The sequence below is a fragment of the Cherax quadricarinatus genome, chromosome 64 (assembly GCF_038502225.1).
Source record: "Cherax quadricarinatus isolate ZL_2023a chromosome 64, ASM3850222v1, whole genome shotgun sequence".
NCBI classification, from domain to species: domain Eukaryota; kingdom Metazoa; phylum Arthropoda; class Malacostraca; order Decapoda; family Parastacidae; genus Cherax; species Cherax quadricarinatus.
The window spans coordinates 14,330,730-14,344,719 of record NC_091355.1 but is presented as its reverse complement, the minus strand read 5'-3'; the positions used below and the strand labels follow the sequence as shown (position 1 = coordinate 14,344,719).

The 13,990-nt window shown below is 39.4% G+C and overlaps 1 protein-coding gene across 1 annotated transcript in view; it reads right to left on the bottom strand.

Annotated features, from left to right (window-relative positions):
• The window catches only part of LOC128700042 (uncharacterized), a 233,187-nt gene extending 221,520 nt beyond the window's left edge, over positions 1-11,667 (bottom strand). Inside the window, exon 1 of the mRNA XM_070098801.1 lies at positions 11,141-11,667. The gene's annotated coding sequence lies outside the window, so the exon portion shown is untranslated. The remainder of the gene's footprint in view (positions 1-11,140) is intronic.
• Between the last annotated feature and the right edge of the window lie 2,323 nt (positions 11,668-13,990).

The following is a 13,990-nucleotide window of genomic DNA, read 5'->3' as shown; positions in this document are numbered from 1 at the left end:
CTGCCTGATCCTCATCTGATTTAATTTTCCTCATTAACTTCGCATCATCTGCGAATAGGGACACTACTGAGTCTATCCCTTCCATCATGTCATTCACATATACCAAAAATAGCACTGGGCCTAGGACTAACCCCTGTTTGACCCCTCTCGTCACAGGCGCCCTCATTACGTACCATGACTTGTTGTTCCCTCCCTGTCAGGTATTCTTTGATCCATTGCAGTGCCCTTCCTGTTACACGTGTCTGATCCTCTAGCTTCTGCACTCTCTTGTGAAGACCTGTGTCGAAGGCCTTCTTGCAGCCCAGGAAAATGCAAACAACCCACCCCTCTCTCTCGTGTCTTACTACTGTCTCCTTGTCATAAAACTCCAGTAGGTTTGTGACACAGGATTTGCCTTCAATGAATCTGTACTGGTTGTCGTTTATAATCTTGTTCCGTTCCAGGTGCTCCACCACTCTCCTCCTGATAATCTTCTCCATGACTTTGCATACTATACACGTCTGTGACACTTTTCTATAGTATAGTGCCTCGTTTCTGTTTCCTTTCATAAAAATGGGAACTACATTTGCCGACTCCCATACCTCAGGTAGTTTCCCAGTTTCAAGGTATGTGTTGAAAATTGTGGTTAGTGGCTCAGCGTCTCTGCTCTCTCTCTTAGGACCCATGGAGACATTTCCGGTCCCACCGCCTTTGAGGTATCAAGGTCACTTAGCAACTTCTTTACCACCTCCTCGGTTGTATTTCATCCAACACTTGTTGGTGTATCCCTTGTTGGTGTACCCTTCTGTTCTGTCTTCCCAGAGTCCTACCTATCTCCAATACTTCCTTTAATCTGGTGTTGAGCTCCTAACATACTTCTTGGTCGTTTTTTGTGAGCTCCCCACCTTCTTTCCTCAGCCTGGTCCTTGACTGTTGTCTTCCTCATGATGTGGCTGTACAACAGTTTTGGATCAGACTTGACTTTCGATACTATGTTGTTTCCGTACTGTCGCTACACCTCCCTCCTTATATGTGCATACCCGTTTCTGGCTCTTCGACTAATCTCTCAACTTCCTGGGTCCTTTGCCTTCTGTATTTTTTCCATTCTCTAGTGCACTTAGTTTTTGCCTCCCTACACCTTCGGGTAAACCAAGGGCTCATTCTGGTCTTCCCATTATTTCTGTTGTCCTTGGGAAAAAATCTTTCTTCTGCCTCCTTGCATTTTGTTGTTACGTACTCCATTTTGTTTACTGACTTTCCTACCAATTCTCTCTCCCACTGAACCTCCTGCTGGAAGTTCCTCATACCTGTGTAGTCCCCCCTTTTGTAGTTTGGCTTTTCCCCTTCTACTCCTGTTACCCTCTCCGCTTGTAACTATACTATGTATTCAAAGCTCAGAACCACGTGATCATTAGCTCCAAGGAGCCTTTCATATGTGATGTCCTCAATGTCCGAGCTACTCAGGGTGAACACGAGGTCTAGTCTTGCTGGTTCATCCTCCCCTCTCTCTCTCTGGTAGTGTCCCTAACATGTTGATGCATGAGGTTTTCCAGTACCACATCCATCATCTTGGCTCGCCATGTTTCGGGAACCCCATGTGGCTCCATGTTTTCCCAATCAATCTCCCTGTGGTTGAAAGCACCCATGACCAGTAACTTTTCTCTACTCGAATGAGCTCTTCTGATCACCTTAGCTACTGTGTCCACCATTGCTCTCTTCATATTCCTCTCTTGGTCTCTGTGGCGGGTTATACATCACTGCAATGACTACCTTATGTCCCTCAGACTGAATTGTACCTATGTAATCACTTTCTCCAATCTCGTCCATTCCTTCTATTTCCTCAAATCCCCATCAGCTTTTAATGAGCAGTGCAACCCCTCCTCCCCCTCTGTTCCTTCTATCTGCATACTCATCTTTGTGTGTGTGTGTGTGTGTGTGTGTGTGTGTGTGTGTGTGTGTACGCGCGCGTGTCAAGGCTAAACGTTTATGTGTATACATGTGAATTCATATTCCATTTATAACACATTTTATTACTAAATTCTGTGTATCCTTTTCCATTATTATTTTGACGACTGTGAATTGCTCTGGTTGTTGCACGGAAGCATTAAAACATTTTGTTTGACTATCTAGAGTTGAAAGCAATTTCGGAAACGAATTTAGAAAATTGAAGCCTGGTATGGCGATGTTAGGGAAATGAAATCGAGTTGGGAGACCATTTAGACATTGAATGTTGAGACAAAGTATATTTATAGGAGCAGAAACGCTTCCGACGCACAATGTAAGATTAAATGTTATTTTGGGCGATTTAACTCCACTTGATGCATGTTTACTGCAGCCTCAGACGAAGCTCTAATTTGATGTAGTATCAAACTTAGAGGGGAAAGAGGGAGGGGTAGGCGGAGGGAGAGTAGCGTGTGACGGGGAATTAGGGAGAGGAGACGGTTAGCGACGCTGAGATGGGACCGGAGGGAAGAGACGGCTCGTGAGGCGATAATGCAGTATATATATGTTGTGCCGAATAGGTAAAACTCGCGATTTTGGTTTAAATAGCAACGCTATTCTTGCCGAATAAGGGAAGCGAAAATTTGTGTAAGCAATAATTTCGCAAAGATCATTCCGAACCTAACGAAAAAAAATATATTGAATTGTCTTCATTATTAAATTATTGTAAACTTATCTAAAATATATTTAGCTGGATTAAGCTAAATTAAATTGCGCTTGTTATAATAAGGTTAGGTAAGTTTTCTAAGGTTCTTTTGTTAGAAAATTATTAATTTTTCCATTAACATAATTGAAACAAATATCTTTAACCGTATAAGAGAAAATTTTAGAAAGGACTTAATTTTAAATTTCTTGCTAATTGACCAGTTTTACCTATTCGGCACAACATACGTGTATATAATCCAGGTATAACAGCTTTGTCAAAAGACAGTTATAATATTTATTGAGGTTAGAAGCAATACCTCAAAACAAATGCACCATGGACAAGGTGACAAATACACCAAGAACAAAGTGACAAATACACCAGGGACAAGGTGGCAAATACACCATGAAGGTGACATATTCACCAGAAACTAGGTGACAAGTGTGTAAAAAACATAAGGTTAAGCTATCATCTAAAAATATTGTGTATGCTTCCTAAAAAAAATTCTGTGCTATCTAAAAAAAGGTTAGCCCCCCCCCCCCCCCGGCTAAATAGGCAGTATTTTCTCTGAGCCCAGCCATAAAACACTATCTTGTGATCCAGCCCGACAAGCTGACGAAGTAGAGCAGAGGACCTCCTTTGATGGTTATTTTCAACAAATACATTCTTTTTCCTTCATGCTTCTCTCGAGAAGAGACGTGGCTGAACACAAACTGTCTATGTGGAAGTTTGCGTGTGTCTCAACTTGTCCCAGGCCAGGTTACAGTGACTTTGTTCACACACCAACTTCCCAAGACATTTTGACAAGCGTGTGATTTTTTTTAATATTGTTTTATAAGTATGGGGTATGTACCATGTCGAGAGAGAGAGAGAGAGAGAGAGAGAGAGAGCAGGGTGTGAAGCATGAGGTGGAAAGTATGAGAAATAATATAGAAAGCTTCAGGCGAGGGAGTTCGGTTGAGATACATTTGATGCCTCTGACGGATGCATTACAGCAAGTATTAATTCCGATTCCTTCCTATTAAAGGCTTGGGCAGTCGAGCCACTAGAGCACCAGACTGTCAGTTTACGTACTGCTGTTCGTACACCCTTCAGTTTGTTCATGTACATATCCTACAAAAATCACGCACCTAGCGAAGCTAGGTGTTTTATCGTAATCCGAGGACATAAGGTGGTGTGGGTGCCTCAGAGCTAATTTCATTTTACTCCACGTTTGATGTACACCACCGTATGTCTTCGGATCACGGTAAAACACCTAGCTCTGCTAGGTGCGTGATATATTGGCAGTTTGGAGAGAGATATTGTGTATTTTAATACGTATATACTTCTAAGCTGTTGCATTCTGGGCACCTCTGCAAAAACAGTGATTATGTGTGAGTGAGGTGAAAGTGTTGAACGATAATGAAAGTATTTCCTTTTTGGGGATTTTCTTTCTCTTTGGGTCACCCTGCCTCGGTGGGAGACGGCCGACTTGTTAAAAAAAATACCGCCTAGCTTTCGAGAAGAGAATAAGAATTTCGGTGAGAAATCCTGGTTATCTACTTGAGTGTTATGTGTGTGCTGTCTTTTACCGCCTCTCTGTAAGTTACCTTAATCATAAATTAGTGCTACTGATTGGATAATTATTAGTTCAAACATGTGTGTCTGAAGTTAAATTTCATATGCTTCATTGAGCTGAATGGAGCCAGGGAGGGTGTCTGGGACACAATAGCACAAAACATTAATTAACTCTATAGGGCTTCAGTGTTAGGCCGAATTAAATATTAATGCAGACTATGTCAGATCAAGAGTGATATGTTGGGTTTGTAAACAAAGCATAAAACTCTCAGATTTAATTATGAATGAATCTGCCTTATGAAGCCCTGGACTTTTATTCAGATTGTAGTCATATTAATATTTAAACAACTTGATTTTATTATACTTCAATAAACTATTTCTTTGCTTATAAATGACATTTTCAGTTTTTAACCAGTGAATAGGGGTTAATACCATAATGTGTTTTTGTAACCTTAATTCCAGGCATTTACCTGTCTGCTGCACATAAAAAAAAATCATATTTAGCCTACGGGTTCTTATCCACACAACCATCAGCATATTCTGGAGAATTCTTAAATGGGCTATTTATGTCATATAGATTTTTAATACAACGTTAGTTAAAAGTTTTTAATAGGGCAGGAATTTCAAGAAATTTTACCTCATATGGTAGGAGCAAACATTTTTAACTGAGTATAGGTCCTTGTTCCTTTGAGAACTGTAGATTGTTTGTAGCAGCTTCCGATGATTTGCATTAAAAATTTTTAATATTTAAGGTCATTTGCTATTTCGTATACAGTGAAACCTCGATGTAACAGAGTAATAAAGGAGACCGTGTTCGGTAATGCCGAGTGTAAATTAAATCACAATGTGATTGTTTACATGATCTTAGTAATAATCCACAATTTTGTTCGTTAAATCTGAAATCCATTTACCCAGCGGATTGTAACAATCATAATGGAAATTGGAAATTTCAGAATTTAATGGATATTGCCAATTGTTTCCCGGCAGCGTATTTCGTTTTTCAGATCGAGCCTAAAAATATGCAAAGCAATCGTGATTATGAAGAACAAACATTTAACGATGAGATGTGGAGAATAATAGGATTTCTTTTTCTTTTCAATTTAAATTATTGGTTCTTTTAATAAATTTAGATACCCAAATTGACATCGAACTCTTTTGATACCCAAATTGACATCGAACTCTTTTGATACCCAAATTGACATCGAACTCTTTTGATACCCAAATTGACATCGAACTCTTTTGATACCCAAATTGACATCGAACTCTTTTGATACCCAAATTGACATCGAACTCTTTTGATACCCAAATTGACATGGAACTCTTTTGATACCCAAATTGACATCGAACTCTTTTGATACCCAAATTGACATCGAACTGTTTTGATGTGTGTATGGATAGAGATAGACTATAAAACTGGGATAGAATCTTGTTTCAATTTCTACTTTTGGCCAATATGCAAAAGACATCATTTGTATATCTGTAGCAGTTAGCATTGTCAGGAAGAAAATATCTACTTAGCAGATCAGTTTCAAAAAAAAAATCATGGGGAAAGGGAATTTAAAATTCTGGAAAAAGACACAGCGTTTCCTTTAATAGATGTCAGAAATTAGACACAAGTGTCGTTTTAAATATCCAGTATCACCACAAAATACACCATTAAATGCAAACTTTGAAGGGTTTGTTGTCTGGAAATTTGGATGACCCTGGAATTTTATGGCGCGTTGTTCTTAGCTGATATCAAACCTTTGCTGTGTATAAATTAATAATCCAATGGGTGCCACTCTGTCACCTTTGAGGATATGCTTGCTGAGAAATTCTTCGAGTTTACAGCTAACAACATGTGTTTAGGTAAATGAGGTCCTCTTGTGAACTCTCAGGATTGTAGAGATGATCGTAGGATAATTCCTTATAAACCAAATATTCAAGATGGCTACCATATTTACCACAAAGTAGGGATTAGGCACACTGAGATACTTTTACCAAACATTTTACCACGAACCTGCAGATTCTGATCAAATGGATAATACCATATGATCAACAGTATTTGTTATTCCTTTGTAAATGGGGTAGCATATGTGACACGCTAACTGTTATTACGAGTATACCACTGATCATCCTTGCTTAATAACCTCTGCCTATAATAATACAGATAACTTCTCCACTCACAGCTCTGACTGCCTATTCTAATATCACAGCTCTGACAGCTGCTTATTCTAATATCACATCACTGTCAAGAAAACAAAACGAGGGTCAGACTACAAGTAACAGATTTTCTCCTGACACCCTAACATTAAACTTTCCCCAAAAGTAAACTAATAACTAAGATACTAATGAATTCTTCATATCACTATGACCTTCATCATCGTTTTCAAGAACTTCCTTCTCAGCATTATCGTCCAGAATGACCTTTGTCACATGGCTTAAATATCCATGAGATGTTCCACATTTGTGAAGTACATACGCAACTGTTTGTTTTTCTTGCTATCTACATCTAAGAGATACACAGAGCTGATCACTACTACAGTTGACGTTGGGTGTGGAGGTCTGTCCCTCTAGTCCAACCAGGCTCCGAAATGGTGAAATATTTTTTGTCATTTTTTACCATTTAATTGCTTTTTGGTACTAAAAAAATATCTGGGCTTTGAATGGTTGCAATCACCATAGTAATGGCACCAGAACCAGCAACTTCATCAGCTGTTTCTAAAACTGTACCAGCGCCTTCTTCAGAAACAGCACCTGAACCAGAAACAGCACCAGCTGAAGCACTGTTTCATACTTCTAGATCAATATCTTCTGGATTTCAAGAACAGCACCTTAACTAGTACCACTAGCTGAAGTGCTGTTTAACATTTCAAGATTTATACCAGTAGTCTTCAGAACTAGCAACAGAACTAGATGGAATACTATTTTGCATCACTGAGTTTGCCCCGCCTTTGGTGGGCTGGACTTTTATTTTTTCCATATCTGTGTTACACTGTAGGTGTATTCTTGATGCACCTAGGCTATGTTGCATGTATTTCTTTCCTACCTGTTTTGCTCTGTGTGTTTCTGACCCCTTTGCGTTATTCTGCCTCTGTGTACCATGTAGTACTTCATCTCTCTGTCCTTCATTTTCCCAACTCATATAAATATGGTAATTTCTACAGGAAAGCTTTTTTTTTGTATTATCATTTACTATGTAGGTAATACTCTCCTTCTATTTTCTATCCATCATGCAGTAACAAAAGAAATTCCCTTATTTCACTATACATGGCACCATTCATCATTACATTGTAGACGGATATTTATTATTATTGATATTTTCCAATCTAGCTTAGTGGAGGAATTTGAGAGCATAATTCCGAATAGTCAGTGGGCGAAGTGTGTGTCCTCATAGCTTCAAATGCCATCTGTGGTATAAGTCTGAAAACCTGGTTGGTTTTGCGAACTTCAGTGACTGGATTAGAAAAGCGAGAAGCTTGTAATGGTTGAGAATTTCAAGTGAGAGCTGAAGGGATTGAAAGGCTTTATGGCACGAAATTTGCCTTAAAAAACAACACTACTTCACGACTTCGTGTCAAAAATTGCCTCTGTAGTTATGCTGGGTTATTTCTTACTTATGATGAACGAAAATTTAATTTTTGCAGGCTCAAAATATTAAGTTACAAAACAGAAATTTTATCTAATTATGCTTTTAAGAAATACATATGAACATCCTATTTTAAATAGTATAGAAATATTACGAATATTTCAAGTCTAATTAGAAACCCTTCTTAGGCAATTCTAAACTACTAACAAGGAAGCTGTTGAATATAAAAGCATGTCAGGTATATATGAAAAAGAAGTAATGTAGTACCTTAGCACATTTAGTGACTCCACTCACCAGTGTGCTCACTAGCACTCTAGTACTGGAGTACACTCAGTGACTGCACTCACCAGTGTGCTCACTAGCACTCTAGTACTGGAGTACACTCAGTGACTGCACTCACCAGTGTGCTCACTAGCAGTGAAGTACTGGAGCACATTTAGTGACTACACTCACCAGTGTGCTCACTAGCACTCTAGTACTGGAGCACATTTAGTGACTCCACTCACCAGTGTGCTCACTAGCACTCTAGTACTGGAGTACACTCAGTGACTGCACTCACCAGTGTGCCCACTAGCACTCTAGTGCTGGAGTACACTCAGTGACTGCACTCACCAGTGTGCTCACTAGCACTGTAGTACTGGAGTACACTCAGTGACTGCACTCACCAGTGTGCTCACTAGCACTGTAGTACTGGAGTACACTCAGTGACTGCACTCACCAGTGTGCTCACTAGCAGTGAAGTACTGGAGCACATTTAGTGACTACATTCACCAGTGTGCTCACTAGCACTCTAGTACTGGAGCACATTTAGTGACTCCACTCACCAGTGTGCTCACTAGCACTCTAGTACTGGAGCACATTTAGTGACTCCACTCACCAGTGTGCTCACTAGCACTCTAGTACTGGAGCACATTTAGTGACTACACTCACCAGTGTGCTCACTAGCACTGTAGTACTGGAGCACATTTAGTGTCTCCACTCACCAGTGTGCTCACTAGCACTCTAGTACTGGAGCACATTTAGTGTCTCCACTCACCAGTGTGCTCACTAGCACTCTAGTACTGGAGCACATTTAGTGACTACACTCACCAATGTGCTCACTAGCACTCTAGTACTGGAGCACATTTAGTGACTCCACTCACCAGTGTGCTCACTAGCACTGTAGTACTGGAGTACACTCAGTGACTGCACTCACCAGTGTGTTCACTAGCACTGTAGTACTGGAGTACATTCAGTGACTCCACTCACCAATGTGCTCACTGCTCATATACCCACAACTTATAGCTAAATTAATCAAATTTAAATGGGACCAGGAGTCGGGTTTAACATTTCCTAGCTCCTCTGACTAACTTTTTGGTTAGCCGATTTTCTTCCTTTGCGGTTTGTTAAATTTTATGAAGGAGCGTGTTCAACAGAGGTGCGACATTCAATTCAAAGTTGTGAAATTGGGATCATTACTAATTATAATTGTCTTAAGTAAAGCAAAATAAATTAAAGTTTATTTTCCTTGGCATTGCTTTACTTATTATTCTATCGTACTTGGAAAGTTCATAGTTATTCAGTGAATAACTATGGGCGCTAAACTCATAGGGGTTAAACATGGCCTCGGGTACTAGAAGGCTTAATTCAAGGAATTGGAGCACATGTCCAACTCCTTGGATCAAGAGATCCTCACGAACATCAAGGAACCTCCCTTGAGGGGCCTGCACTGCATGACTTTCTGCACTATGTTGTTGCTCTCCATCAACACTAACTCATCACTGAAATATTTATATAATTCTTTGTCCTTTTGCACCGAAATGCAGCATTATCATTCTCCCCAGAGTGCATAGAAGAGCTTTGTTGACACTGTGTGTGTGTGTGTGTGTGTGTGTGTGTGTGTGTGTGTGTGTGTGTGTGTGTGTGTGTGTGTGTGTGTGTGTGTGTGTGTGTGTGTCTGTGTGTGCACTCACCCAATTTTGGTTGCAGGGGTCGATTCATAGCTCCTGGCTATGTGTGTGTGTGCTTGTGTGTGCTTGCGGTCCAGATAGGAAATTCTTGCAGCATCCTGGGCGCTCGGTCCGCCACTATACAGGTAGACTATGCTTGAAATATAGCTTATGTCATACATGTTATTTTATTCTCAGTGTAACTGTTCACAAACATCTTTAAAAAAAATCCAAATAGATGTACAGGGGTGGTAGGGAAGAAAATACTTGCTATTTCAGCCAAAACTTACTATTTTGGCTTAAATAGCAACGCTCTTCTTGCCGAATAAGGCAAGCGAAAATCTTTGTATGCAATAATTTCGCAAAAATAATTCTGAACTTAACGAAAATATATTTCATCGTGTTTGTTTATTATTAGATTATAGTAAACTTGTCTAAAATATATATCGTTGAATTAGGCTAAATTAAATTGCGCTTGTTATAATAAGGTTAGATAAGTTTTCTAAGGTTCTTTTGGTACAAAATTATTAATTTTTACATGATCATAAATGAAAAAAATATATCTTTAAACGTACAAGAGAAAATTTTAAAAAGGACTTGATTCTAAATGAGTTTTTGCTAACTGACCAATTTTATCTATTCGGCACGCTATATATATATATATATATATATATATATATATATATATATATGTCGTGCCGAATATGTAAAACCGGTCAATTAGCAAGAACTCATTTAAAATTAAGTTCTTTCTGAAAATTTCTCTTATACGTTTAAAGATATATATTTTTTCATTAATGTTAATGTAAAAATTTTTAATTTTGCACCAAAAGAATCTTAGAAAACTTACCTAACCTTATTATAACAAGAACAATCTATTTTAGCCTAACCCAACTAAATATATTTTATATAAGTTTACAATAATTTAATACTAAACAAACACAGTGAAATATATTTCTTTCGTTAGGTTCAGAATGATTTTGGCGAAATTATTGCATACACAAATTTTCGTTTGTCCTATATGGCAAGATGAGCGTTGCTATTTAAGCCAAGATCGCAAGTTCTGCCTATTCGGCACGACATATATATATATATATATATATATATATATATATATATATATATATATATATATATATATATATATATATATATATATATATTCACAAAAAACTTATTTGTAAAAAACAGCCTTTTTTAATTTCGAAGTTTTTCCTTTCTTAATTAAGTTCAATTCCCGATATCCAACGTGAGACAGCCATTCCATCTCAGTTTGTAAAAACATTCCCGTGGGCGATGTTGGGTGGGAGAGTTTTAAATATCAAAGTTTGTAAATATCTTATTGTAATTTTGGTTGTTGTATTTGTATTAGTTTATTAACTCTTTCTTCTTATCGATCACTCGTTTGTTTTATTCTTAAGTATCAGCAGAATCACGTTTATCATAATCAACAGTGGGACCTACCTCAAGTGCGATGGTTGACGGGGTATCGAGTTGCTGTGGTGATCATACCACTGTTGACGTGGGGCAGGGCAGGGAGGCAGTGTAGTAACACCACACTGAGCACCACACTCACCACCCATCACCACCACCACCATCACCACCACAATACATCGTCTCCATCAGACCATACATTTATCGGGTTAAAGAGGGGCGTTTCAAGATTTGGCACTTCTCTGGCTCACTTTTTGATTAAAGTGGCGAAATTTTCATGTTGGAGACGTTAGCTGTTTCGTAGTCAAGGGATTGTGTAGAAAATAACACTAAAAAATCACTCCTAACGATTTCATCAATAAAGTTTAATTGTGAATTAAAAATAAAAACACCGATTCTCCCGTTATAAATTCCTCCATAACACAATAATGAAAAAGAAAAATATTTGTTCTTGAGGGTCTTTTTCTTAGTAAAAATATTTACACTAATTCAAGCGGTAGGAAAATATCCTCCCCAGAGTGTGAGGAGAGGAAGAGCGCAGCACATCCCACCCCCACGGTGGCTCACCACTGACTAGGGAAGGACTGCCCTGGTTTCCTCTTACTAGATTTGTTCATGGTTGTCACTTCGCCAGTTTCTCGATAGCATCGCAGAATTCTTCCCCACGCGATTTTTTTTACCCTTCTGTGCCTTAAAATGGGTATGTCGTCTCTCGTTTCGAAACACAGAGATCTTAATTTCCTAGATGCATGAGCTCCAGGTGAAAATATGATGGCGACAAATGACCCACGGCAACGAGGGACTTCCGACAGTGAGTAAGGGCGATGACACTGGCGAGGGGCAGCAGTCATTTGTCTGAGGGCTGAGGTGTGAGTTCCCGCAGGTTGTGTGAGAGTTCCAGCACGTTGTGTGAGTTCCCGCAGGTTGCGTGAGAGTTTCAGCAGGTTGTGTGAGTTCCCGCAGGTTGTGTGCGAGTTCCCGCAGGTTGTGTGTGAGTTCCAGCAGGTTGTGTGTGAGTTCCAGCAGATTGTATGTGAGTTCCAGCAGGTTGTGTGAGAGTTCCCTCTGGCTGGGCCTCCGTAACACTTACCCTCTAGACCAGTCTCCCCTCTACACCTCCAGTCCATCCCTAATTAACATTTATTCAACTCCCATTCCACCACCATTCCATTTTCCCGCAAACCTTCCACACAAACTTCATTGCAAAGAACTACTTAACAGACTGCAAGTGGCAGAATGAAGGGAGAAAATAGACACCCTGAAATATATAAGATGGTGGAAACTAAATCACACCAGACGCAAGAAAAACAAACAAAACAAAATCCCTTCAAGAGTGACATGCATGTCTGTGTGTGTCTGTATGTGTATCTGTGTGTACGTGTGTGTGTGTCTGTGTCTGCCTGTCTGTATGTATGTATGTAAACGATACTAGTATGTCTTACTCCTGAGAACCTCAACCCCTTCAACATTCCTTGAGCCTTAGCTAAATACCCTTAAGAAGACCAGGAGCTAGAGGTCATCTCTGGTAATATGGTATAAACCTTGGTAACTGATACCGACAAATTGGTCTAAAAAGACAAGTGTATTTTTAAACTATCTCTGCCAGTGTTAGGTAAAAGGACACAAGTCTGAGGTCAAGCTGTCGAAGCTTGAAGTTAATGCTTAAACTTCTTGACAGATTTGCTTGGGTAGATTGCTGAAGGAAGAGGATTGTGGATAGATGGTTGCAGCTACAGCTTTGAGGGTATAGCACGTGCATTATGTTGTGCTTAACTTTGTCTCAAATACTCTTCCTCTCTCTTCCTTTGACCTTTCCTCTCTTCAGTCCCGAAGGACAGAAGGATCCAGGGGTGGAAAGGCTTGCGAATGACTGAAAATACACAAGAGTATCCTTGAGGTCTTAGAAGAGGTATAATAAGTCAGTTGTCATGTAGTCATGTATAGCTCTACGCCCTAGCCATTATACTCTCACGGCTTGGCAATGTTATGATTGGAGACAGTCATTCCAAGTTTTCAAATGAGCCTCTGGTGTATCCAGAGGGTATGTACCCTCAGTCGTCATCGAGCTGGCAATGTGATCACACGCCCGGGCAGACGGCGGAGCAAAATCCCCACTTAGTCGCAGACCAAGAGCAGATGTGATGTCTGAGAATTGGTTTGGTGATTCCGAGAATATGTGGAAAAAGACAATTATGTACAATTCAGGAAATTTATTAAAGGAAACGTTTCGCTATGAGTGGCTTCTTCAGGACTGAAGACGCTGGTGACGAAACGTTTCCTTTAATAAATGTCCTGAACTGTACATAAGTGTCTTTTTCAACGAGATTTGGTGTCCTTCCATCTACCACTTGAACAATTCCACTTAAAAGCATTTAAAGTTTTTTTAAGTACTTAAATAAATAAGTAATTTGTATTGAAACTTTGGGTACAGTAGTAGACTTTTAGTCTGAGCGGCTACCAGCAGAGCGGCTACCTCTTGGGCTCTAGCTCTAGGACCCTGGAAAGATTTTAGGCAGATCAGTTTTTTTTTCAGTCTTATATTATTGGATGATGAAATTTTGGGTTCATTTCTCTTGGTAGTTTCCTTGTATCAAATTTTTTTCCCTCAATTTTCACAAATGTAAAATTCAATTTTTTTTTTTCAGAAGTATATTTTCGTGTATATACTGCAGATGTAAACAAACCATACCACGGGCGGGGATAGAACCCGCGATCAGAGAGTCGCAAAGCTCTAGAGTCTCTGATCGCGGGTTCTATCCCCGCCCGTGGTATGGTTTGTTTGCAATCGTGTCATTACGATTTCGTGAGTCATGTTGATGTCAGTGAAATGTTAGTAGAGTTATTCTTAGAGTATTTTTTTATTGCGTGGTCTCGTTATAT